The following is a 27764-nucleotide window of genomic DNA, read 5'->3' on the forward strand; positions in this document are numbered from 1 at the left end:
AACTGAACTCCATGACATAATAAGAATCAATTTTTGTTGATGGAACAGTCTGTGTCCTTTATTGAACAAGCTTGTCTTTCCCCCCCCCCCCACCCCCAATAGGCTTTGAATACATATCACAGAATTATTACAGCAAAGGTTGAGGAAACACAACCCATTGTCTCTTCCAGCTTAGAATGAGCTGTATCTCTACTGTTATTCTGCATTCTGGCAACTGAAAGCATTCTATTCTTGTGATATGGTAAATGCTCTGCCCAGGACCGTAAGAAACTACAGACGGTTATGTGCACAGCACAGACCATCACGGAAAGCAACCTTCCATCCATTTATACTTCTTATTGTCACCGAAAGGCTGATAATATAAAAAAAACTCTCCCAAACCGGTTATGATCTCCGACAACCTCTTCCAACAGGAAGAAGATAGAGAGGCTTGAAAACATGGACCAGCATACTCAGGAACACTTTCTTCCCTACCGTAATTAGACTGACGAATTGACATCTCTAACTTCAAATAATACTAGTCTTGCTAACAGCGATCTTGTTTTGCGCATGTCCTGTGCAGCTGTAACCTTATATGACTCACTCTGTTGAAGTATTTCATGAGCTGTGTTTTTTTTGTCTACTATCACGTTCCTGCACTACTCACAAAGCAAAGCTTTCCATTGTACATTTGACTAAAGTAAATCAAATCAAATCAAATAAAACACGTGGACTACAGTGGCTCACAGTCTTCTCAAGAGCAGCTAGAAAAGTGAAGTAATGCTGGCCCAGCCAGTGATAACCATATCCCATTAACGAATGTAAGAAGATGACCACCGTTCAGGGCAGAGAGACAGGGAGATAAAATCACTTTAAACATTGTCTTAGACATATACAGGTTTCCCTTTATTGATCAAGCTTGTCTCCCACCCCCGCCGCCCCCTCCATATGCTTTCAATACATTTCACACAATTATTACAGCAAAGGTTGAGGAAACTCAACCCATTGTCTCTTCCAGCTTAGAATGAGCTGTATCTTTTACTGTTATTCTGTATACTGGCAACTGAAAGCATTCTATTCGTGTGACATGGTAACTGCTCTCCGATTTTAAGTACAGTGTTCCTTTCATAAGCCAATATGGTGTAAAGTGAAGAAGCATTCATTTGTATGGGAAAAATTTCGGCAATGTTCGTAAAAGTGAAAATCTTCTTTGGATTTGTTTTGATTAGCGAAAACAGGCCCTAATGTAGGTCATTTGGAAAGGGAAGTGGGGAAAAGCGAACTTTTGAAAAGCAGGATTTACATGGGCATGTCATCAGTGAACTTGCAGCTGGCGTTGTTTGGAATTTGGCAACACAGCCGCGTGTGGACAGGGAGTACAGTAGGGGGCTGAGGGACACAGCTGTGTGTGTACAGGGAGCACAGTAGGGGGCTGAGGGACACAGCCGTGTGTGTACAGGGAGTACAGTAGGGGGCTGAGAATGCATCCTTGGGGTACCCAGTGTTGAGTGTGATTGTGGTCGAGGTACAGATACCTCTCTCCACAGATTGTGGTCTGTGGGTCTGAAACCGGGGGATCAAGTTGCAGAGGGTGGAGCCACGACTAAGGTCACGGAATTTTGAGATCAGTCTGGAGGAGATAACGATATTGAAGGTGGAGCTGTAGTCAGTGAGCAGGAGTCTGGTGTAAGTGTCCTTGTTGTCAAGATATCCCAGGGATGAGTGCAGGGATTGGGGTATGGCATCCGTTCTGGACCTGTTACATCAGTAGGCAAATTATAAGGGATCAGGTCAGGCTGGGAGACTGGAGCTGATGTGGGCCATAACCAGCCTTTCAAATCACTCCATGTTTATTGAGGTCAGAGCCACTGGGCGGTAGTCATTAAGGCACGTTACATGTGCTTTCTCACTTACGAGGATGATGGTGGTCTTCTCGAAGCAGATTGGGACTTCAGCTTGTAAGAGGGAGAAGCTGTAGTTGTATATGTATTCCTCTACCAGTTGGTCCTCATAGGCTCTGAGTACACAGCCGGGAACATTGTCCAGGTCTGTCGCTTCTCTTGCCTTGACTCTCCAGAAGACTGATCATGTCTGCAGTGGTGACAGCGGGCACAGATACATCCGGGGCTGTCGGGGCAGGTTTTAACCTGGCAGTCACACAATCATTCATCACAGACATTCCTTCCCCCACCTCCCTCCATCGTCATCAACACACAGTTTGTCCAGACAGAATGCCATCAATAGACTGGGATTGTGCACAATAATGAAGTAAACTCACCACAAAACAGGGCAGGGTGTGCTTCTACTGAGAGTCAGTGGAGCAGGGAGTGAAGACTTTGCAGGTGTAATTCCACTCAAGCCATTGCTTCAACATGAATGGAGTCAAGCACCTTGAGTGTTGTGCCTTTTAGATGGTGGACAGTCCTTAGGGAGCCAGGAAATGTATTATGTATGGACAAATTGGACAAAGGAGCTGAGGGCAGTTTTGCTAAGTTTGAAGATGATGCAGTGATGGTTTGCTGGGAAGATGATATTGAGGAAGTGGGGAGGGTGCAGAAAGACTTGGACAGTTTTGGACTGTGGGAAAACATGTAGCTGATGGAACACAATATGGAATCGTGTGAGATTATGCACTTTGATAGGCGGAATAGAGGCAGACACTATGTTCTAATAGGATCCATTCAATCTGAAGCACAAAAGGATTTTGAAGCACTCGCCCTCCCTTATGGTTAATGTGCAGGTTCAGTTGGCAGTTACAAAAGCAAATGCAATGTTCACGTTCATTTCAAGAGAACAAGAATACAAGAGAGGAGACATACTGTTGAGAATATAATGGGCAATGGTCAGACGGCATTTGGCATATTGTGAACTGCTGAGGGATGACGGCTTGTCATATGAGCGGCAGTGTGTGTACTCGATGGAACTTAGAAGAATGGGGGGGGGGGCGGGGGGGGGCATCGAATTGAAACTGATCGATGACGGCAAAGATTGATACAGTCAGTGTGTAGAACATATTTCCACTAGACAGAGAGACAATGCTTAAACAGCACAGTGCAGAATTGTAAGTCCCTGATTTGCTCTTGTAATTATATGTTGATTTGACTTCACGTTCTGGTCAGTGGTAACCCCTGTGATACAGACAGTGGGAGAATTCATTGTAGCCAGTAGTCCACTAATCTGTTGAATGTAAGCTACTATCTGTGAGTCTCACCTGGCGGGAGTACATTGTCTCTATTATGATTGTCATTTGTAATCTGGTCATTTTGAAGGATTGAGCCTGTTACACAAGTATTGTTGATTTTAACTAAAAAGGTGCAATTTATCACTGCACTCAGCAACAATATGTCATCGAATACGGAACACCTTTCCAATAACAGAAAAAGTCTAAAATATTCACGATTAGAAGCATGGTTTTCCTGTTCGTGTTCAAATCAGAAAATCTGTCCCAACGAGATGCTCAACTTGGAAATATTTATTTTACAAAATTTTTTTTTGGATGTGGACAACACTGGATGGGCCCAGCATTTCTTGCCCGTCCCGAGTTGTCCTTGAGAAGGTGGTGGTGAGCTACCTTCTCGAACTGGTGCAATCTACCTGCTGTGCGTTGACCCACTAGTGATTAAGGAGGGAATTCTGGTGTTTTGAACCAGCAACAGGGAAGGAACTGCGATATATTTCCAAATCAGGATGTTGACTGGTTTGGAGGGGAATTTGAAGTTGGTGGCGTTCCCAAAAGTCTACTGCCCTTGTCAGTCTACATGGAAGTGTTCGTGAAATTGGAAGGAGCTCTCTGAGGATCTTTGTGGAATTTCTGCATTGTGTCTATTAGATATTACGCACTGCTGTTCCTGAGAGACCGTGGTGGAGGGAGTGAAAGCCTGTGGATGTGGTACAAATCAAATGGGCTGCTTTATCCTGGATGGTGCCAAGCTTCTTTAGTGTTGTTGGGGCTGCACTCAGTCAGGCAAGTGAGGATTATTACATCTTATTCCTGATTTGTGCCTTGTAAATGTTGGACAGGCTTTGGGAAGTCAGAAGGTGAGTTAATTGCACAGTATCCCTAGCCTCTGATCTGCCCTTATCTGTGACGAGTCCAGTTGAGTTTATGGTCAATAATACGCCCCAGGATTTTGATAGTGGGGAAATTTAGTGGGGATAATGCTGCTGAATAACAAGTGGTTATGTTGCTTCTTATTCATGATGATCATTGTCTGGATTTGTGTGGCACAAATGTTACTTGCAGCTTGTCAGCCCAAGCCTGGATAATCCCCACTCCCGACCTTATGATGGAAGGAAGGTCATTGCTGAAGCTGCGGAAGACGTTTGGACCTAGAACATTATCCTAAGGGACTGCTGCAGAGATGTTCTGGAGCTTAGATGACTGACCTACAACAACAATGACCATCTTCCTATCTGTCAGGTATGACTCCAATAACGCAGTGTTGGCCTGCGATACCGTTTTTGCTTGGGGTCCTTTATGTCACATTTGGCAGAATGCAGCCTTGATATCAAGGGCTGGAATTCAGTTCCTTTTCCTATGTTTGAACCAAGGCTGTGATGAGGTGAGGAGCTGAGTGACCCTGGTGGAACACAAAATGGGCGTCCCTGAGCAGGTGCTGCTTGATAACACTGTTGATGACATCTTCCATCACTTTACTGGGTCGGGTTGAATTTGTCCTGCGTTTTATGTACAGAACATACTTGAGCAGTTTTCCCCATTGTCTGTTTGTAACCGTACTGGAACAGCTTGTCTAGGGAAGCAGGAAGTTCTGGAGTACAAGTCTTCAGGACTATTGTCGGCATGTTATCAGGGTTATAGCCTTTGCAGTATCCAGTACCTTTAACCGTTTCTTGATATCAGTCAATCGAATTTGCTGAAGACTGCTATCTGTAATGATGGGGACCACGGGAGGAGGCCGAAATGGATCATCCACTCGAAACTTCTGACTGAAGATTGCTGCGAAAGCTTCAGCCTTACCTTTTGCACTGATGTTCTGGGATCTTTCATCATTGAGGATGGGGATAGTTGTGGAGACCCCTACTCCAGTGAGTTGTTTGATCATCCACCACCATCCATGATCAGATTAGGAGGACTGCAGAGCTTAAATCTGATACATTCATTGTTGGATAGCTCAGTTTTGTCTGCCCCTTGCTGTTTATGTTGTTTGGCACGCAAGTATTTCTGTTTGGAAGCTTCAGCAGATTAACATTTTATTTTTGTATATTCCTGGTTCTGCTCGTGGCATGCCCTCCTGCACTCTCCATTGAACCAGAGTTGATCCTCTGCCTTGATGGTAATGGTTGATGGGCCGATATGAGGGTCATGACATTACAGTTTGTGCTGGAGTACAGTGCTGCTGCTATTAATGATCAACAGTGTCTTATGGATGCTCGTCTTGAGTTGCTCGATCTCTTCGAAATCTGTGCCATTTAGCGTGGTGATAGTGCCACACAACACAATAGAATTTATTCTGAACCTGACCACGAGACTTTTACCGATACTGTCATGGGCAGATACGTCTGAAGTTGGTAGATTGTTAAGGATGAGGTCAGGTATGATTTTTTCCCTCCTGTTCTTTCTCTCACCACCTGCTGCAGACCCAATCTTGTAGCTATGTCCTTTAGGACCTGACCAGCGTGATCAATAGTACTGCTGCCAATCCATTCTTGGTGGTCGACTTTGAAATCTCCAAGCCAGAATACACTTTGTGCCCTTGCCTCAGTCAGTGCTTTCTCCAAGTGTTGTTTAACATAGAGGAGCAATGATTCAGATGAGGAATGACGTTACGTGGTAATCAGTAAGAGAATTCTTTGTCCATGTTTAATCTGAAGCCATGGGATTTCATTAGGTCTGGAGTCAATTCTGGAGACTCCCAGAGCAACTACCTACCGACTATATCTCACTGAGCTTCCCCCTCTTCTGGAATGGTCCTGCCTTTGGGGCAGGACATATCCAGGGATGGTGATGGTGGTGGCTGGGTTATTGTTGTAAGGTATGATTCCGTGAGTATGACGATGTCAGGCTGTTGCTTGAAGAGCCTCTAAGGCAGTTGTCCCAGTTTTGGCACTACCCCTTAGATGATAGTAAGGAAGACTTTGGAGGTTCTACAGTGATGTTTCTAATGTTGACTTTTCCAGTGTACAGTTTCATGCCAGGTGGTCCAGCTGGTTTTAATTTCTTTGAAACTTTGTAACCATTGGTACAAGTGAATGACTCACTGGACTATTTCCGGGAGCGTTTGGGAGTTAATGACGTTGCTTTGGGTCTGGATTTGCATGTCAGCCAGACCAGGTGAGGATAGAAGATTCCTTCATTGAAGGATATTAATGATCCAGATGGATTTTTCTAAAAATCGGCAATGATTTTATTTTCATAGGTCGATTCATAATTCCAGGGATATTTACAAATTATTGAATGGAATTTCCACTATCTGCAGTGGCGGGATTCGAACCTGGGTCCAAAGAACAGGAGCTGATTGTCTGGATTGATAACCTATCAGTAACACCATGAGGCCTATTTGGAACCACATGTTGTACTCAACTGTTGTTTCTTGTGTTGCCCTGTTTTTCATTCATTGATTATGTTATTCTAGAATTTCATCCATCCTTAAATCCTGATTGAAATACACAGTCATGAACGTCGTCTCGACTGCTTGAATTTCATTCAATCTGTTTGGTTTGAACAGACATTTCAAGGCAGCTGCACGTCAGAAAAGAACAGGAAGTAAGAATGGCTGACTGTGCACTGTACCTGTCACCGGACCAGCATGTCTGTGTATGTCAGTTAGTCTGATCTTCGAGTAGGATAAAAGATTGGCAGGACGTCAAGGGTCGAAGGGTCTGTGCTGTGCTGTACTGTTCTATGTTTTCCGTTTCACCCAGCCTTTGGATTCTTATCAATTTTTGAATGCTTGAGTGAGTGATATGTGTAAGATCAGGAAGCTGGGGAGGGACGTTAGCCCAAAACTTCCAGTTATGTTGATCATTGTTCCATTCACCTGACTGCCAGTCTGTGTGGTGTCCTACATCAGGCAGGCTCCGCCAAGTTCAGTTATTAACGTGATTCTTGACTTGTCATTTGCTGCTCTTTTCTTCAGATACAATCTGTTGGGTGACCCATGTATTGCTAAGTTGAGTGAATTAGGCAAAAATAAGACATCAACTATGATTATTCAACTGAACTATAATCTCTGAAAATAATTAGGTTGATTCTATATTTATGGATCAAAAATATAAACTCCTGTCAAGATTTTCTAACACAGAAATAAAGAATGTACATGTTATTTTATTTCGAACAAACAACATGGATGTAACTCTGCTGGCGATCAGAATAACACACACAATGTTAGGATTCAAAACAATGCATTGTCACTCCAACATTTTGAAAGCGGTTGGCTTCTCAATGATTACATGTTCAGGGTGAGCAAACGATTGAATAATCAAATAGAATTAGCGTTCTTATACATTTATACATAACCAATCAGTTTAATGTCTCTCTGAAATGTATAAGCTTCATCTATTTGCCAGCGAATTAGAAATGGCGATAATTCAACATGCACTGTGAATATTTAACTAAATAAATGATTTGTGTTATCAAATATTAGTGAACAATAATTTGAAAACGTTTAATTTTTAGAAAAAATGTTATTTAATTTGAAGTGCAGACAGTGAACAAAAACAATTAACATATTATCGTGTGAGTGAAAAGTCAGACCTTTTAAAAGACACTTGTGCCAAAGCAATGACAGATTTGTTTTCGTATTTGGAATTCAACATTTAAAATATTAATGTTCTGAGCAATAATTAGACTATATAATGAAGATGGTCTTGCAATACTTGCATTTTAAATGCTTATGCTGCACTAAATAATCAGATATGTGCGAGAATTTACAATGGGAAATAATCTGATACTGACTTTTATTCACATCAGACACATGATAGAGTGTGTGCATCAGCTCCAGGAATGTCTCCAAAGCCCCTCCCATTTGCTAGCCTTATCTCTGCAGCCTGTTAAATTCATATTTCCAAATACATATCCAGCTCTCTTTTTGATCTTCATCCACAACTCTCCCAGGCAGTCCATTCCAAATCCTAACAACTCTCTCAATAAAGAAGTCTTTCCTTATCTCAAACCTGGTTCTTTTGTTGACAATCTTGGGATTAGAACTCCTTGATGCTGTAATGCCAACTAATGGAAACAGAGTTTTCTTGTTTTACTCTACAACTTTATTTCAGACTTTTGAGCACCGCTATAAGTTCACATATTTGTCAGTTCTCCTCCAGGAAGAATAAGCCTTGCAAGAACTGTAACAAGCACTACATTGGAAAAAAGGCAGAAAACTAGCCACCTGGATACATGAACAACAGCTATCCAGAAAAAAACGCATGACCCACTCTCACTCGTATCCTTTCATACAGATGAGGAAGTACACCATTTCGACTGGGTCCATCTAGGACAAATCAAACAGAGACACGCACCAGAATTCCTAGAAGCAGAGCATTCCGACCGGAACTCTATCAACAAACACATCGATTTTGATTCCATCTAACACTCTCTGAGAAAAACAACCGGTCATAAAATCACCAATACTGGATATTACATCACTGACTCAAGGAAAACTAAACACATAAATAGCAAGTGGGACATAATACCAGCACTTCACCAGAGTCTCACTGATAATGTTCCCTAGTACAGTGATGAACCATCTGAAAATGAACTCTCCAGCTCAGCGAGCAAACTGACATCTAGAAGAAGCGCAATTTCTCTCATCCTCGCTTTAACTAAATCCTTAATTCCAGTTATCATTCCCATTATTTTAAGGTTATTTGTATTCATCTACAAAGTAATTTGGTGTCTCTCTGTCTGTCTGTCTGTCTTCTGAATGTGTGTGTGTTTTTTTGGGGGGTGGGTGGGTGCGAGAGAGAGAGAGAGAGCGAGAGAGACAGACGGAGAGAGAGGCAGAGACAGAGAGAGAAAACAATCCTCTATAATCTCTGGATTACTCACCGTGCCATGTGGAAAAGAGGGATGGATGAGGAAGGCAGTATATCTTAACACGTTGTTAACAAGCTCGTTCAAGGGTGGGGATTTCAGATTGTTGGATCATTGCGATCTCTTCCAAGACACGCGATAATCTGTACAAAGAGTACAGGTTGTATCTTAACTGGACGAGCACCAACTTCCTTGTCGGGAGGTGTGCTACTGCAAGTCAGGTGGATTTGAATAAACCAGGAGAGTGAGAACCAAAGCAGCAGATCAGGAACTGAGCAGAAGGTCGAGGTGAATAGGACATCAGGCACGGCCAGTCTAATGACCATGCCGAGAGAAGGAATCAAATCAGTGCAAAATGTGAGTTGGGAATTGGAATAAATTATAGAGATTAGGCGCAAGTTTTTCAGGGATTAATAAATAAGGATGGAGAGTGTGGGGGATGTGAGGGAGTGAGGTGTGTTGAGCAGACAGACAGTGCACAAGAAAATGATAAAGTGGAAAGAGGGTGGGGTGGGGAATTCTGTGAGAAACAACTGGCAGAAAAAAAAACACAGGAAAGCTTGCTGTTTGTCAAAGTGAATACATGGGAAATAATTTATTATGCTTCAGCGAAACAACATCCTTATTGCTCGAGGTGTTTATTATAATGGAGGAAAGCTGTGTTCAAATTATGGCTGTAACTATAATAATGGTGGCAAACAGCTAGAATAGTGTCAGTGCTGTTGTTGGCCAATGCTTGCACAGAGCATGTGAATTACCCTGGAGGTTCCCAGAGATGGCTGGGCTGACTTTGGTTGAGTAAGTGCTGAAGCTGCATGAGATGCTGCTGCTTTGTAATACAGAACCTTACTGAGTACCATCAAAGGAACAAAGCAGCAAATGCCATTGCTTATTGTTTCAGAATATACCAGAGTGTTCATGGCTGCCACTGCAAAGAATCATGCAATGAAAAACAGGCTCATCACGCATGTGCCAGCAAGTGCACATCCAAAGGCTTTTTAAACGTTTGTGAGGTTACCTGCCTCAACCACCTTCCGAGACAACACATTCCAGATTCAGGCTACCCTCTCAGTTCGGTACACATTCCACAAATTCTCTCTCAAACCCCTCCCTTTCTCTTTAAAAGTGTGTCCTTTATTTTTTGATCCTTTGACTAAGGAAAACAGCTATTGTCTGTTCATCCTCTCCATACCCCTTATGCTCTTGTATACCTGTACCAGATTCCCTCCTCAACCTTTCCTGCTGCAAAGAAAAAACGAGCAAATTTAGCCCTCCTCTTTCATACTCACTTTTGAGTACTTACTTGTCTTGTTACTTCTGACTTGCATCTTCCCAATTTATCGGTGTTAAATTTCATCAGGCCATTGATCTAGCTATCTGAATAATTTGTTTAAATCCTCCTGTAGCCTAACACTTCCCTCCTGACTGTGACCCACCCAGCCCATCTTTGTGTCATCCATAACATTGATCATCATTTGACTGCTCCCCACCTCCACATTCTCACAATCGTCATTTCTGAATATCAAAAACAAGCCGTGATTTCCTTCCTGTTCTCCAGATGTTATTCAGATGATTATTTGACAATTCCAGTTTCTTGCTTTCCCTATTTTGGTGAATTTATGACTGATGCAATTAACACATTTTATGAGGGAGCCACAAATAGCATTTTCGACACAGAGTTGAATTCCCTTTTTACACTCTGTCCCTCTGCATGTTTTATTTATAAACCTTGTAAATAAATTAGGATAAACTGGGTATGGCATCTTGCACTGGAACATTAGCATTTTGTATGGCACTGTTCTTTGTAAAATTCCCTGCAATAGCCAGAGCTGACGAAATTTTTCATCTGCAGGATGGACGTAGATTCATGCATTGCTTGTTTAATTAAACGGGTGTGATGGGGATAAATATTCAATTAAATTCTATATTATGGGCAAACTGCAGAAGGTCAAGCCATATTCTCATGTCCACCTTGAATTGGAAGCAAATACATACTGGAAAATAATCAAAAATATTGAAACACCACAGTAGGGGAGGAAAAAACATGCCGTCTGCACTTGATGGAGATTTAGAAATATATAGTACATTTACAAACTGAACAAGGACCAAAAGATAGAAGAGAGAATAAAAGAAATCCTTTCTTAATTTTGAATGAATTCCAGGTCCCGATTTTCTTGAATAGTGATGGTTTCTCATCCAAACTCACCATCCAGTAATTTCTGCATATAAACCAACATTTTCTGTGTTACCATCAGTTCTGAGGAAGGGGCACTGGACCTGAAACGTTAACACTGATTTCTCTGCACAGATGCTCCCAGACCTGCTGAGTATTTGCAGCAACTTCTGTTTTGTTTCAACATTTTCATCGCAAGTTCTCACAATACAATACGTCATCGATATTTAGAGCCCTGTCAAACAGAGGAACTTTGTAATTTCTCATTTAATGTCCATAACAAATTACTCAAGATTCAACTGAGATAACAACTTTGTTGTTATCATTCAGATCAGACACTTTGTCACAGTTCAGAAAGAAGAAAGAAATCAAAAGAGCTGGAGCGAAACTCAGTAGATCTGGCAACATCTGAACAGAGATGCAAAAAATTGACCTTTGATTCTAATATGACTTTTCAGAACAGTGTCACATCATTTGACATATGTCAATTCTGTTGCTCTCTGCAAATACTTCCTCATCTTTTTCGTTTCTCCAAATTTCTGTTTATATTCCATGTTTCCATTATCACTATATTTCATGTTTCTTGACAGGTCTACACGTTGAAGTTGGTAATATTTGGACAATGTGGTCATTTCTCGTTTTATTTCAGTTGGTATTCCTGTGACACCTGAATTACAACCGAAATCTGCTTCTTCTTTAAGAAAGAAAGTAAAAACAATTCTGAACATCTTATAAATCTCAGGAGATTTTTTAAAAATATATTTTAGATGCAGCTGAACTTCATGAAAGAATAGGGATAGATTATTGATGATGGAACACTCTGTGTCCTTCATTGAACAAGCTTGTCTCCCAACTCTACAAATGCTTTCAAAGCATAACATATAATTATTACAACAAAGGTGGTGAAAGCTTAGCCCATTGTCCCTTTCAGTTTGGAATGAGCGATAGCTCTAATATTATTCTCCTGTATTGTCCCCATAGCCCGGCGCATTTTGTTATTAGTATCTGTTTTTAATTGTAAGCATCCTGCAAGATATGAACAATATAATCAACCTCAAACAAAAACAGACATTGGAGGGAAAGCTCAGCAGGTCTGGCAGCAGCTATGAAGAGAAATCAATGTTAATGCGTCAGGTGAGTTGACCCTACTCAATCTGTATTCCCAATGATTAAATGGTGTGTATATAAAATATTAAATATCCTTGTTATGAACTATATTTAATTCTATCTGACGTTAAGAGTGTTGATGACATGTGGAATATCATTGTACTCCCCATGCAGTCTCCCCAGCCACTGCCCCCATTCCGCCCGATCTCCCAGCCAAACGTGACTCATTAATTCAAAAGTCTTAATGAATAAGTTCACTTTTGGTTTGGGACTGAGGAGAAAAAGCGTAAAAATTACTCCTTTATAGCATATAAAGCTGCATTTTAATTTTTTTTTCATTTCTATAAATTAATTACTCAAGCATATTATGAATGAAAGGTCCAACGTTTCTTTATGAGAGCAGGGAGAGGAACATTCAAGGAAGTCCACACTTCCTGTCTATGTGCAGAGCAACTGCACCCAGTGACAGTGTGTTGGCTGGCGTTTCTTCCCGTGGAGGAGAGATCAGCACAGTAACAAAGTCCTGATTGTGTTTCTTTTTTGTGGAGCGGTGCAAATTCGAGGTAAGATGGTTACAGCATTGCAAACGTACAACAGAACAGAATCATCTAGCCTGCGAAAAGAAAACATCCATCATTCTCCAACACAATGACTTCACTAGAGCAATTAGTGATGGGAGATGTGACCAATAGCCAGCGATGCCAGCATCCAGTCCAGTCCAGATATATTGTGAACTGAATGTGCTGTATTGAAAGCTAGAACTGTTTGCTCAGTGACTGTGATTGATGTCAGTCTCCATGCATTGTAACTGTGTCACTGGAGGGTTTCCCTCTCCTATTGGTGAGGAGCTTCACTCAGTGCACTCTCCCAGTGTAGGAGCCGATGCATCAGCTCCAACAGTAACCGAGATCAGCAGCTGCACAGACGTGGAGAGGACAGATCTGAATCTGAGAATAATGAACTGGATAATTACACCAGTGGAGAGGAGGCTTTCCTTGGGACTTTTCAGCATTTTTCTCTGTTGGGAATTTCTACCATATCGCACATTAGCGGTACTGATTATTATTTTGGGCGGGGTGGAGGGTGTGTTACTAACATATTCTCGCTATTGTTGGTGTTTTCTACCTCTGTCCATTCATTTTCCATAAACAATTTTGAACTTCATTGCAATTGCTGTTATCTATATTTGTCAAAGAAAGAAACTATTATCTTCAATTTAAATTGCAGTCTCCATTCATCTGAAATGCAGACCACTCCCTTACAAACATCTGAGAACAAAACTGTGGACAACCTCAAGATCCCTTTTGGCCCTGAATTGATCTATGTCTCTTGTTCTCTCTGTCACGAACCCTGTCTACTACCAGCTCATAATATCTCCAGTCTCCATCTCTGCGTCAGTCTGTGCCTGAACAAACCATTGTCTGCACGCTGGTAAAATTCAGACTTTATGTTTCAAGCTCTCTTCTGGCCACTATTCCAGTTACAAGTATTTCAATCACAAAATTGTTCTTGTCTCGGACGTTACTTCATGATGAGGACAATGTATCAGAGTAGGAATGTCGCTGGATGTAATTCAGGAGCAAAGCTTATTAAACGAAAGACATTGTTTCAAGCGACTTGTTTCAAGTCCTACCACAGCTGATGGCAGAACTTCAATAAAAATGATAAGAAATGGAATAAAAGTGAATTTCACGAAAAAGAACCATAAGCCCACATTTTCTCTGAAAATGTTGCTGTTGCACTGATGACCTGCGGCAAAGAAATCTAATGTTCCTACCCGTCTGGGTTAAGGGTGACTTCAGACCCATATCAATGTGCTTGATTTTACATTGGCTTCTGGAATGGCCTCACAATCAGAACAATTAGTGATGATTAACAAATGCTGCCCTGGCAGAGATGCCGACTTCCCATGGAATAACACATTTGAAGATTAAACCAAATAAAAGAAGATGCTGGAGATCTCATATTGCATGAGAAATGCAAAGAAAAGAACAGAAATTGCTAGGGAGCTTTTCTGAACTGAAAACAGTTGGAAAATAGTGTGAATAATGTTAGTTACAGGGATGTCTGCTTTGAAGGGGAGGGAGGAGGGAGTTAAATCGTTAGAGAAATAAAGAGATAGAAGAAAAAGAACAAACAAATGGAATGATGATCATCTGGAATGGAAATAAAATGTGAGGTTCACCTCATTTATTTTTGACTGTTCCCACCTTCCTGAATATCATGCCCATGTCGGTACATGTATACCCTGCTTTTCAAAAATTCGCTTTTTGCCACTTCCCTTTCCGAAAAACCTCCATTACTCCTGTTTTCGCTAACCAAAAGAAATCCGAAGAGGATTTTCACTTTTACCAAGAAAGATGATTTTTTCCCACATACATTAATGCTACTTTGCTTTACGACATATCAGCTTATGAAAGGTTTTGTAGGAACACTCTACATTCAGATACCGAGGGAAATCTGTATGTATCTAAGATCACGTTTAACGCGATTTGATCCCACGTGTCTGTCTTCACCGAGTGTCGTCATCTTCTTAAATTTATTAATGCGAAATAGTATCGCTGGCTGGGCCAGCATTAGTTCACTCATTTGATTGACCTTGAGAAGACCTTGAGCCTCACATGGCACTTAGACAGAGTGTGGCACTCAAGGTTACAGCTGCACAGGAGGTGTGCAAAGCAAGGTCGACTTTCGCAAGATTAATATTATTTGAAAAGTTAGAGATGTCAATTCGTCAGTGTAATTAAGGTAAGGAAGATGACGTTCCTTAGCGTGCTGGTCCATGTTTTCAAGCCTCTGTATCTTCTCCCTTTTGGAAGAGGTTATAGGAGATCATTACCGGTTTTGGAGAGATATTTGATGTTGCCCACCTTTCGCTCACAATGAGAAGTATAAATGGATGGAAGGTTGACTTCCATGATAGTCTGGGCTGTGCACACAACCGTCTGTAGTTTCTTCTGGTCCTGGGAAGAGCTGTTACCGTCACACTATTATGCACATGAATAGAATGCTTTCAGTTGCCAGTATGCAGAGCGTGGAGAAGGCAGTTCCAAAATATTAAGATGTAGCAATTGGCTATTAAATGGATATCTAAGTTCTGGTTGCTGTTTTGACAACAATTGAAATTTAGCCAATATTGCCAACATCCAACCAAAGAACCGTCACATGCTTCAAAGCCATCACCATCACAACGAGGGAGAAATGGACAGACACGTATAAGGAGAGAGAGAACACAGCAAGTGAAACAGAATGACAGTCAGTAAAACAGAGAAAGGAAACAAAACAAGAAACAAACAGTCACATGGACAGGGAGAAGGGGAGATAGTAAGTTCAGGGAAAGAAATAGAAGACAGAGAAAAGGAAAATACAAGGGAACAGGCAGTGTGAGAGAAATAGTGAGACACAAAGCACATAGGGGAGCTGGGGATGGGGTCACAGTGTGCTGGGGTGGGGAATGGGAGGTGCTGGGGGTGAGGACCACAGAGAGCTCGGAGTGAGCTGGGGGAGGAAGATGAGGATTTACTTTGACCTGTACCAAGGTGTACAGGCTGATCATAGTAAGCAAGGATGTGCAGAACAATGACTGTAAAACATGTCTGAGAGGCATGCAGATTACGCTGCACATGGCGTGCGCGAGGCGAGATCAACATGAACCAGATCAGTATTATCTGAGATTAAAGAGTACATTCATCAGTCGAATAACAGTAAGGAAGAAACTTTTAATGAGCCAACTGCTCTGTATTTTCAAGCTTCCATATCTTTTAGCCTGATGGAAGAGGTTGTGGGAGACCATTACTGGGGTGTGGTTGGTCTTTGATAATGTTAGAACAAAACATTCCAGCACAGAAACAGGCCATTCGGTGGTCCGAGCCTGCGCCGATCCAAATCCTCTAAACCTGTCGCCGATGTTCTAAGGATCTGTTCCCTTTGTTCCCTGCCCATTCATGTATCTTTCCAGAAACATCTCAAATGGAACCACTGGTCACAGTTCTCCATTTTGAGAAACTCCCTCCCCCTACTATTCTCTGCCTCCACGTAGCTAGCGCACCATGTGACTTTCACTTTCTCCATAACCCGACCGAGGGGAAACATACCAAACGCCTTCCTGAAGTCCATGTACATGACATCTACAGTATCTCCCTCATCAATCAACTTTATCACTTCCTCAAAGAATTCTATTAAGTTGTTAAGACATGACCTTCTCTGCACAGAACCATGTTGCCCATCACTGATAAGACTGTTTTCATCCAAATGAGAGTAGATCCTATCCCTCAGTGTCTTCTGTGGCAGATTCCCTACCCCTGACATGAGTCTCACCAGTCCATAATTGACTGGGTTATCCCTACTACCTTTCTTAAACAAGGGGTTTAACAATTTTCCAGTTTTCTGCGACCTCAGCCGTGTTCAAGGATGCTACAAAGATATCTGTTAATGCCCCAGCTATTTCCTGTCTCCCTTCCCTCAGTAATCTGGGGTAGATGTTGGCAGCCTTTCTGCAGCAACGAGCCATGTAAATGGAATCAATGGTTGGGATGTTGGAGTCCGTGTTGGTCAGAGCTGTGCACCCAACCTTCTGTAGTTTCTAACAATCCTGAGTAGAGCAGTTGCTGTACCTGGCTGTTATCCACCGGGACAATACGCTCTCAATGGAGCATCAGGAGAAGTAGTGCATGCTGATTTTCCTGTATCACCTCAGGAAGGAGAGGCATTGTTGAACCTTCCCGACAGTCAGACCTATGTGAGAAGTTCAGAACAGGTTGTGAGTTATCATCACTCCGAGGGACTTGATGCTCTGCACTCCCTCAAATGGTTGATGTAGATGGGGTGTTCTCCTCCTTTCTTCATAAAGTCAGTGATCAGTCCTTTACGTTTGCCGGATTAGAGAGAGAGGTCATTATCAATACACCATGCCACCAAGCTCTCTATCGCCTTTCTACATTCCGACACGTTGTTGTTTAATATCTGTACTGCTATCGTGATATCATCAGCGAACTTGTAGCTGGCGTTGTTTGGAATTTGGAAACTCAGCCGTGGCTGTACAGGGAGTACATAGGCGGCTGAGGACACAACCGTGGGTTTACAAAGAGTACAATAGTTGGCTTAGGGCACAGCCGTGGGTGTACAGGGAACACACTAAGGGGCTGAGGTCAATTCCGTGGGTGTACAGGGTGGATAGTGGGGGGCTGAGGACACGGCCGTGGGTGTACCTGGAGTACCATAAGGGGCTGAGGGCACAGACGTGGGTGTGCATGGAGGACAGTGGAGGGCTGAGGACACAGCCATGGGTGTACAGGAAATACAGTAGGGGGTTGAGGGCACATCCGTGGGTGTACAGGGAATACAGTAGGGGGTTGAGGGCACATCCGTGGATGTACAGGCCGTACAGTAATGTACTGAGGGCACAGCTATGGGTGTATAGGGAGGACAGTAGTTTGCTGAGGGTACAGTCGTGGGTGTACAGGGAGTATTGTCGGGTGTTGAGAACACATCCTTCAGCAGCTTTAGTGTTCATTGTTATTATGGAGGAGGTGGTTTTAACCTATCTTCACGATTGTGGGTCCGAAATCTGAGGAGCCAGTTGCAGAGGATGGAACCGAGACCAAGGTCGCGGAGTTTTTGATTAGTCTGTAAGGGATAATGATTTTGAATGTGGAGCTTTAGTCAATGAGCAGGAGTCTGGTGTAAGTGTCCTTGTTGTCCAGATGTTTCAGGGATGCGTTCAGGCTCGGATATGGCATCTGTTGTGCACCCGTTACATCAGTCAGCACATTATAGGGCAGCAGGTCAGGCTGGGAGACTGGGGTTGGTGTAGGCCAAACCAGCCTGTCAAAGCACGACATGATTATTGAGGTCAGAGCCTCTGGATTGTCGTCTATAAGGGCATGTTCCATATGCTTTCTCACGAGGTTGATGATAGCCTTCTTGAATCAGATTGGGACCTCGGCTTCTGGAAGGAGAGGCTGAAGTTGTATGTGAATACCTCTGCTGGTTGGTACAAACAGGATCTGAATGCTCAGCCAGGAACACTGTCCAGGCCCATCACGTTCTTTGATTTGACTCACTAAAAGAGTGACCATGCCTGCAGCGGTGACATCAGACACAGGTATATCTGGGGCTTTCGCGACTGGTGTCAACACTCAGTGATAGTCACACAGTCATTTATGATCGACATCCCCTCTCCACACCTCCCTCTGCCGTCTTCAACACACAATGACATTGGTTGGTGTGAGCACCACACAGTCAGTATTGAGACAGATTGCCATTAATAGACTGGGATCGTGTGCCATCAAGTTCTGTGTCACCATAATGCAGTAAATTCAAAATAAAATATTGAGCCGGGTGTCAGTGCCAGTGGTGCAAGGAGTGAAGGTATTGCAGGTGTAATTCCAATCATGCTGCTTTAACCAAAATTGAGTCAGGCATCTTGAGCATTGTGCATTTTCAATGCTGGATAGTCCTTAGGTAGTCAAGAAGTACCATTTACGTGAACCATCTTACCTGACGGCAGTTTTACTAGGTTTGCAGATGATACAATGATGGTTGGATGGGCAGGTGATATTGAGGAAGTGGGGAGGCTGCAGAAAGACTTGGACAGTTTAGGACACTGAGAAAACACATGGCTGATGGAACACAATATGGGAACATGTGAGATTATGCACTTCAGTAGGCAGAATACAGGCAGACACTATGTTCTAAAAGGCTTCATGAAATCTGAAGCACAAAAGGAGTTTGGAGTCATCGTCCTCTCTTACGGTTAATGCGCAGGTGCAGTTGGCAGTTAGGAAAGCAAATGCAATGTTAACATTCATTTCAAGAGAGTGAGAATACAAGAGCGGAGACATACTGCTGAGAATGTAATGGGCTATGGACAGACGGGATTTGGTGTATTGTGAGCTGTTCTGGGGAAGGGTCTACGGGTGTTGGACATGATCTATCCTGGGAATGATGGCTTGTCATACGAGCGGCAGTTGAGGGCTCTATGTCTGTACTCAATGGAATTTAGAAGAATGGGGGGGGGTGGCACAACTGATTGAAACTGAGCGATTACTGCAAAGATTGATATAGTTAGAGTATAGAAGATATTGCCACAAGTCTTAGAGACTATGACAAAATGAGACAGTTTCAGAGTGAAGAAATAGGCGGAATTGCCTAAATCTATTGCTATATAGCATGCCTGTATTCTCATGCAGTCTAGTATTCAGTGCAGAATTGTAAATCGCAGACCTGCTCTTGTAGCCGTAGTATCTGTATTTTGATTTGAAATCACCTTCTGGTCAATGGTAACCCCTGTAATATGGACGGTGGGAGGATTCAGTGTTAAGTAGTAGCACAGTAAGATGTTGAATATAAGCTGCTATCTGTGAGTCTCATCTGGCGGGAGTACATTGTCTCGACGATGATTGTCATTTTCAGTCTGGTATTTTTGAAGGATCGATCCACTTACACTAATATTACATTTAATAAAACTGGTGCAATTTATCACAGCACTCAGCAACAATATGCCATGAAACACTGAACACCTTTCTAACAACAAAAAGGTCAAAAATGTTCAGTATCAGAAACACTGCTTTCCTGTTCATGTTCAAATCAGAAAACCTGTTACCTCAAGGTGTTCAACTTGGAACTTTTTAAACTTACGTTTTTGGTTATGGGAATCGCTGGATGGGCCCACCATTTCTTTTCCGTCCCTAGTTACCCTCTTGAGAAGGTGGTGCTGAGTTGCCTTCTTATACCACTGCAGTCCACCTGCTGTGAGTTGATCCACAATGCTACGAGGGAGGGAATTCCAGGGTTTGACCCAGCAACAGTGAAAGAATGGTGATATATTTCCAACTCAGGATGTTGACTGGTTTGGAAGGGAGTTTGAAGGTGGTGTTCGCCAAAGCTTGCTGCCTTTGTCAGTCTAGATGGAAGTGATTTTAGGATTGAATTTGCTGTCTTGTAGATAATACATACTGCTGCTACTGAGCATAGGTGGTGAATGGAGTGAATGCTTGTGGATGTGGTGCCAATCAATTGGGCTGTTTTGTCCTGGATGGTGTCAAGCTTCTTCATTGTCGTTGTGGCTGCACTCATTCAGGCAATTGGGGAGTATTCCATCTCACTCCTGACTTGTGTCTTGTAGATGGTGAGCATCCTTTGGGAAGACAAGAGGTGAGTTAAACGCACAATATTCCTAGCCTTGGATCTGCTCTTATATTTATGTGGTGAGTCTAGTTGAGTTTCTGGTCGTTGGTAACCCGAAGTGTATTGATAGTGTGGTGGGGATTGGAATTTAGTGACAAATATGCTGCTGAATACCAAGTGGTTATATTGTTTCTTATTGGTGATAGTCATTGTCTGGCATTTGTGTGGTGCGATTGTTACTTGCCACTTATTAGCCCAAGCCTGGATATCGTCCAGATCCTGTTGCCTTTACGCATGGACTGCTTCCATAACTGAGCATTTGCAAATGGTGCTGAACATTGTGCAGTCATCGTTGAATATCCCCACTTCTGACCTTTTGATGGAGAGAAGGCCATTGATGAAGCAACCGAAGGTGTTTAGACCTAGGTTTCATCCCGAGGGCAACTGAAGATATTGCCTAGTATGGTGATGAAACATCTGAAAATGACCATTCCAGCTCATGGAGCAAACCTACGTCCACATTATCCTGAGGGACTAATGCAGAAATATTCTGGAAGTGTGATGACTGACCTCCAACAACAATCACCGTTTTCCTATCTGTCAGGTATAACTACAATAATGAAATACTTGCTCGAAATATCCTTTTTGCTTGGGTTCCTTGATGCCACATTTGAAAGAATGCAGCCTTGATTTTCAAGTGCTGGAATTCAGTTCCTTTTTCTATGTTTGAACAAAGACTGTGGTGAGGTCAGGAGCTGAGTGTCCTTGGTGGATCCCAAACTGGGCGTCAATGAGCAGGTTATTGCTGAGCAGGTGCTGCTTGATAGCACTCGTGATGAGTCCTTCCATCACTTTATTTTATGCTGGTGGGTAGACTGATGAGGCGGTATTTGGCTAGTTTGAATTTATCCTAAGTTTTATGTACAGAACATACTTGAGCAGTTTTTTCTCATTGTTTCACTCTCTATTGCACTAGGGTTAATCCTCTGGTTTGATGGTAATGATTGAGTGGTTTATATACTGCGCCATGAGATTACAGATTGTGCTGGGATATTATTCTTCTGCTATTGTTGGACCACAGCGTCTTATGGATACTCAGACTTGAGTTGCTAGATGTGCTTGAAGTCTGTGCTATTTAGCATGGTGATAGTGCCACACAACACTATATTGTTTATTCTCAATGTGACTGTGAGACTTTGTCTCCTCAACGACAGTGCGGTGGTCAGTTTTACCGATGCTGTCATGGACAGATGCATCTGCAGTTGGTAGATTGGTAAGGATGAGGTCAGGTATGTTTTTTCCCCCTCTCGTTCATTCCCTCACTACCTTCTGCAGACCCAATCAAGTAGATATCTCCTTTAGGATCCGACCAGCGTGATCGGTAGTCCTGGTGCCAAACCACTTTTAGTGGTTGACTTTGAAATTCCTCAGCGAGAATAAACTTTGTGCCCTTTTCACAGTCAGTGCTTTCTCCAAGTGTTGTTCAACATGGAGGAGTACTGATCCAGCTGAGGAATGACGTTACATGGTAATCAGTAAGGCTGCTTTGCCCACGTTTAATCTAAAGTCATGGGACTTCATTGGGTTTGGTGTTAATTTTGGGGACTCGCAGTGCAACTACCTCCCAAATGTATCGCACTGAGCTGCCCCCTCTGCTGGAGTGGGCCTGACCTTGGGCCAGGACATATCCAGTCATGGTGATGGTGGTTTCTGGGGTATTTCTGTCAGTTATAATTTCATGAGCATGACTATGTCAGGCTGTTTCTTGACTAGTCTGTCAGGCAGTTGTTCCAATATTGGCACTAGCCCTCAGGTGTTAGTAAGGAGGACTTTGCAGGTCCGACAGTGATGTTTCCAACTGACATTTTCGGTGATCAGATCGATAACTGTTGGTCCACCCGGTTTCATTTCTTTGAGATTTTGTAGCGATTGGTATAACTGAATGACACGCTAGTCCATTTCAGAACGGGACTGAGAGTCATCACATTGCTTTGGGTCTGGAGTGAGGATGCAAGATTACTTCATTGAAGGATATTAGTAAGCCAAATGGTTTTTCTTTTCTGACGATCGGCAAAGATTTCATTCTCATCAGTAGATTCTTAATTCCAGCTTTTAAAAAAAATTATTGTTTTGTCCACAGAACAAGAGCTGATTTTCGGGATTGATAATCTAGCAATAATACCATGAGGCCTACTTGGTGCCACATGTTGTATTCATGTGCTATTTCTTGTGTTGCCCTGTTTTTCTTTCATTGCTTAGGTTTTTCTAGAATCTCATCATTCATTAAATCCTAATTGAAATCCACCGTCATGAATGTCTTCTGGACTGCTCGAATTTCATTCAGTCTATTTTGTTTGCACAGACATTTCAAGGCAGCTGTACGTCAGAGAAGAACAAGAAGAGATAATGGGTGATTGTGCAATGTACCTGTCACCGCACCAGCTTATCTGACCAGGCACCTAAAGTATTTATTGTGGATCAGAGAACTGCCGAATTATTATAACACCGATGGAGGTCAGTCAACCCATTGTGGGGTCACAAGCTCTTCAACTGCACAACTGGAGATAGAGAGAGCGTGTGGAGATAGATGGCGTGAGAGACAAATAAACCGGGGAACAGAAAGTGAATGGAGATAAACTGAGAGAGGATAGAAAGTGGAGAGACTGACTCAGTGGGAGAGGAAGAGGTGTTAGATGAGAGTGAAGTCAGATAGATCAGAAGGCAGCATGAGGGTAGATAAATACGGACAGACAGAATTTGGAAGTTTTATTTAGAAATTCCTCTGATCTGCAAGCCCTTTGTCTGTGTGCCATTCCCTGTGACCACCCTGCCGATACTGGCTGTCGTCCCAGATCATTGTTTTCCAATAATATCAAGAGCTATTTTACTGACAGTTAAACAGAACCCAAAAGAACGTAGATTAGTTATATGGCGAAGGTGGATTTTTAAAAAAATAAACTGTGCCATGAGCAGCAGGAAATGATAACCCCACCCAACACTCCCACCCCACCTCCAGATACTGTGTGAGGGACTGGGCCAGAGAATCTCAGTGAGGGTGATCACTGACAGAAAGGAAATCAGCATCTCCACTGTGGATCAAATAATGATTGATAGTTTGCACATCACTTTTCAAGTTTTCACATCCACATTTCAATTTATATAACTCAATATCAGGAGTGCATTTTAACAAACTTATCTCTTTATACTTTGCATATTTTGATCTGTATAGAAAATCATTTTGTCCCTGTATTTTGCATTTTTTAAATACATTTCATTAATATTGTCTCTGCTAATTTCACATTGTAGATGTATCCTTGAATTTGTTCTTCATATGAGTTATAAAGTGTAACGTTCCAATACTGATAACTAGGGAACAGCAATGTTCCTCTTCCCAGTTTGAACACCCATGTCCCCCAGTCCTCTCCATCTTCTGTCTTTTCCCCAATGTCCTAATCACAATGTAATTGAAGTCAGTAAATGATACTTCATCATAGTTCCTTAACATGGATAACATCAACACTCACGCTTACCCTCTCTGATTCTGGAATAACAATCTGAATTGTACTTGTCACGTACAATTCTCTGTTAACATATGCATGCCGTTTGATTGTTATAAACCCACATTGTCTTAGGCACATGTTGCCATCAGATAACGGATGGAAGATGTTCTCTCAATGTTTTACTGATTTTGCAATGAGTGATCAGTAATTATCGGATTTATTTCTCCATTTATGAGCAGAGAAGCATGTTTATGTTCTGTTAAACCTCTGGCATTACCTCTATATCCAAGGCAGACTGAATGATTACACACAAATAATATGTCATCTCCAACATCCCGCCTTTAGTCACACTCACATCTCACACCCAGAATGCATGTGTTCAAAGTTATTTTGAATTTTAGTAAAACAGTATCACATTGAGAGAGGTTAGCTGGAGCTGTTTGTTCAGCGATTGTGATTATACGAGTCTGCATGGATCCTATGGGTCCCCAGAGAGTTTCAGTCTTCTATCAATAATGGAATGTGTTCAATGTGTAATCCCATAGTATGAGCGGGAGCACACCAGTAACAGGGATCAGCAGCTTCAAGGAGAGAGGGAGGAGAGATCAGAATCTGGGAAGAGTACGATGGAGTGTTCCAACAATGGATCAAGATCTGAGAACATTCAAATGGAAATTTCCAACAATGGACAGGAGATTTTCCTCCGGTCTTTTCTGGCTTTCCCAGCCTTGGATATCATTAGCATCGCAGATTGAAGATGTTCTGATGGTTATTCAAGCTGGTTACTATCCTATCCTTGCTACAGTTGGTGTTCCTGGTAAATCACTCTATATGTCTAGTGAAACGGTCTGAACTGAATTGATGGTCATGATATGTAAATTTTGGAAAGTTGCAAATCAATGTTTTCAGTTCCAATCAAAGATTCCATTCCTTACATATTATAACTAGCAAATGATTATTTAAAAATTACACACCGATATGTGAGGATGAAACAAACTGTTCTCCTTGATTCGTTTTCTCCTGCACAAGTTGATATTTCCATATCCTCCCCACTCACCATTTCTGTCCAGTCCCACCAACATGACATCCCATTCTCCTCCTCAGCCTCAGTACAATTCCTGAATAAACTATCATTTGTGCCTTTGTTAATCTCCGCATACAGCTGCTTCAAGCCCATTCTTACCATGTGTCCATTGCAAAATAATTGCACTTGAGATGTTTACATTGTTCTCTGCACAGAATTAGAAAGATGGGAAGACGGAGTATGGTGGTTACTTCACTGGCTCATAATCTACAGCCACAAAATTATAATCTGTTGATATCGGCTTGCTTCATGCCCGTTAGTGAAGGCAATGGGTCATTCTTCTCTGGTCAGGTCTCTGTGTGACTGCAAACCCACAGCACTGTGTTTTAATCTTTACTGTCCTGTGGAACAGCTAACCAGCCACTCAGTTCAAGGTCAACATAACATGCTGGCCTGACCAGGGCTGAATACATCCCTTGATGGCAGATGAAAAGGAAAGATAACCCCCTTCCTCTGCCTGTATCCCATATTCCTTCAGCTGAGTTACATTCAGGTAGGTGGCCACTCACACTTTTAGACGTATTCTTTGTGATTGAGTCTGTCTCCGAGAGTGTTTTCCATCTCTATAGGCACCTCTGGTGCTAGCTTTATTGATGCTGACCTACAGATGGAAGGATGGTTTAAATTCCACGTCATTGGCTGTGCATTGTAAATGAATGGTATCCTGTGTCACATGAACGAAATAGAGCCGGCTAAGTGAGGGAAAGGAGTTATGTGATCAACTGTGAGAGCGTTGTTGAGGCAGTGTTTGGGGTATTGTGGACAGATTTTATCTCCTTTATATGGAGTGATCTCCTTACCACAGAGAGAATGAACAAGAGTCCCACCTGATTAATCCCTGGGATGATGGCACCATGAGGAGTGGGTAAAGGTTGATCTGTAGCGCTGTGAGATAATAAGAGGTGATTGCATTGAACCCTGAGAGGGATGATCAATCACTCCTTATATTCGAAACAGACAATGAGAAGGCGATAAATTCCTTGACTGTTGATTCATTCAGGATGCATGGTTCTGGATAGTTTAAGTGCCTCTGAGGACGTTATGCCTACCCACCCCAACCCCCACTCCCCACGGCGATTGACAGAGACAGAGAGGTCCAGGTTTTGAATAAACTTCCCCACATTAATACAGTCCAGTTAGTGTGTGATCCTGCACGGAATGTCATATTATCCACCATCCTGACAGCAGCCAAAATTTCTTCATTCAAAAACAGTCAACTATTTTTGGCCCTGGTGAGACCACACCTGGAGTACTGTGTGCAGTTCTGGTCTCCAAATTTGAGGAAAGACATTCTAGATATTGAGGGAGTGCAGCGTAGGTTCACGAGGTCAATTCTGGAATGGCGGGATTACTTTATACTGAAAGACTGGAGCGACTGGGCTTGTATAACCTTGAGTTTAGAAAACTGAGAGGGGATCTGATTGAGACATATAAAATTATTAAGATTTTTATTCCTGAACAGTCACGACCAATGGTTTCACAATCTCCTCCGCTAATTCCTTCAGAACATTGGTTATTATCCTTACAGTCTGTGTGATTTATCCATTTTCAAACATTGCAGCTTCCCCAGTACCTTCTCCTCAGCGCTGATCACTACATCCATTCCTCACCCTTGACTCGCTTTAAGTTCTGGAATGTTCATAGTATCTACCATTGTGAGGATTGACAGAAAGTACCTATTCAGGTCATTCTCCAATTCTTTGTTTTCCATTTCTCTGCAGCCATCCTCAATTTCTGGTTGTCCAATGTTCACTCTCCCCTTTTATCTATCTTAACAAAACCACTGCAATCTCCTTTTCTAAAGCAAGCTAGCTTACATGTGTCGTGTTCATCACTTTATTGCTTCTTCAGTTGTCCTCTGCTGCTGTATAAAGGCTTCCCAATCTTAGATAGGCTGCGTGAGAGCATTCCTGTTAACTAACTGTCGAAAATATACTAATGTAACTGTCCTAATCCTGTTGTCCATTATTGGATAGCGTGGTGACACAACACTGCTGCCTCACAGTGCCAGGGACTCAGGTTCTACTCCAATCTCTAGACTCTGTCTTTCTGGAGATTTTGCAATGTCTGCATTTGGAGAATTGTCACTTTTGTCTCTCCACAATATGTTTCTGTGTTTGTTTCAGGTTTCTGCCATCTACAGTATATTTGCTTGTGTTTGATGGAGAATTGCTGCAAATATGACGGGTTTATTGTAAAAATGGCTCTGGTCCTCAGGCTTCCTGAGTGCTTAGGAATCTTGCCCAGCTACTTATGTGAGTGCATGTCCCTGATTACCTACTCTGACTCTCTCAATCCCTGAGTCCATCTGTCACTGCATGCAGTCTTTCATTGAGCCACCCCTGGATTCCCCACACCCCATCGCTTGGCACTGGATGCCCCCTCGCAGTGAGCGCACAAAGACACTGGGCACTTTCTGACGCGCTAGGGATCCGGGTTAAAGACCCAGCCATTAAAAGGAACAGAATAGCTAAAATCCAATTGAACAGTAAAGCAGAGTAAACAGGCCGACGGGCACCCATCTGTTATGACATTTTCAGGTCTTTTGGACTAGTTTCTGTTTATCCTCGTCCATGTACAAATAGCTGCTCCATAAGTATATCTTGTCACACAGGTTTGGTGGAGGTGACAGATATCAGATCTTATGATCATTACGACGATTCGTTGGGCTCCACGTTCCTGGTTAATGAGATTACACTTAAGTTTTTATTGTCAAGTCTATCCATTTTAAAGTAAAGGTCTTGCTGGAGTTGTGCTGAAAGCATATTTGAATGTTGGGGAGACTAGATTATGCCACGTGCC

This window comes from Chiloscyllium punctatum, chromosome 50, assembly GCF_047496795.1.
Source record: "Chiloscyllium punctatum isolate Juve2018m chromosome 50, sChiPun1.3, whole genome shotgun sequence".
NCBI lineage: Eukaryota > Metazoa > Chordata > Chondrichthyes > Orectolobiformes > Hemiscylliidae > Chiloscyllium > Chiloscyllium punctatum.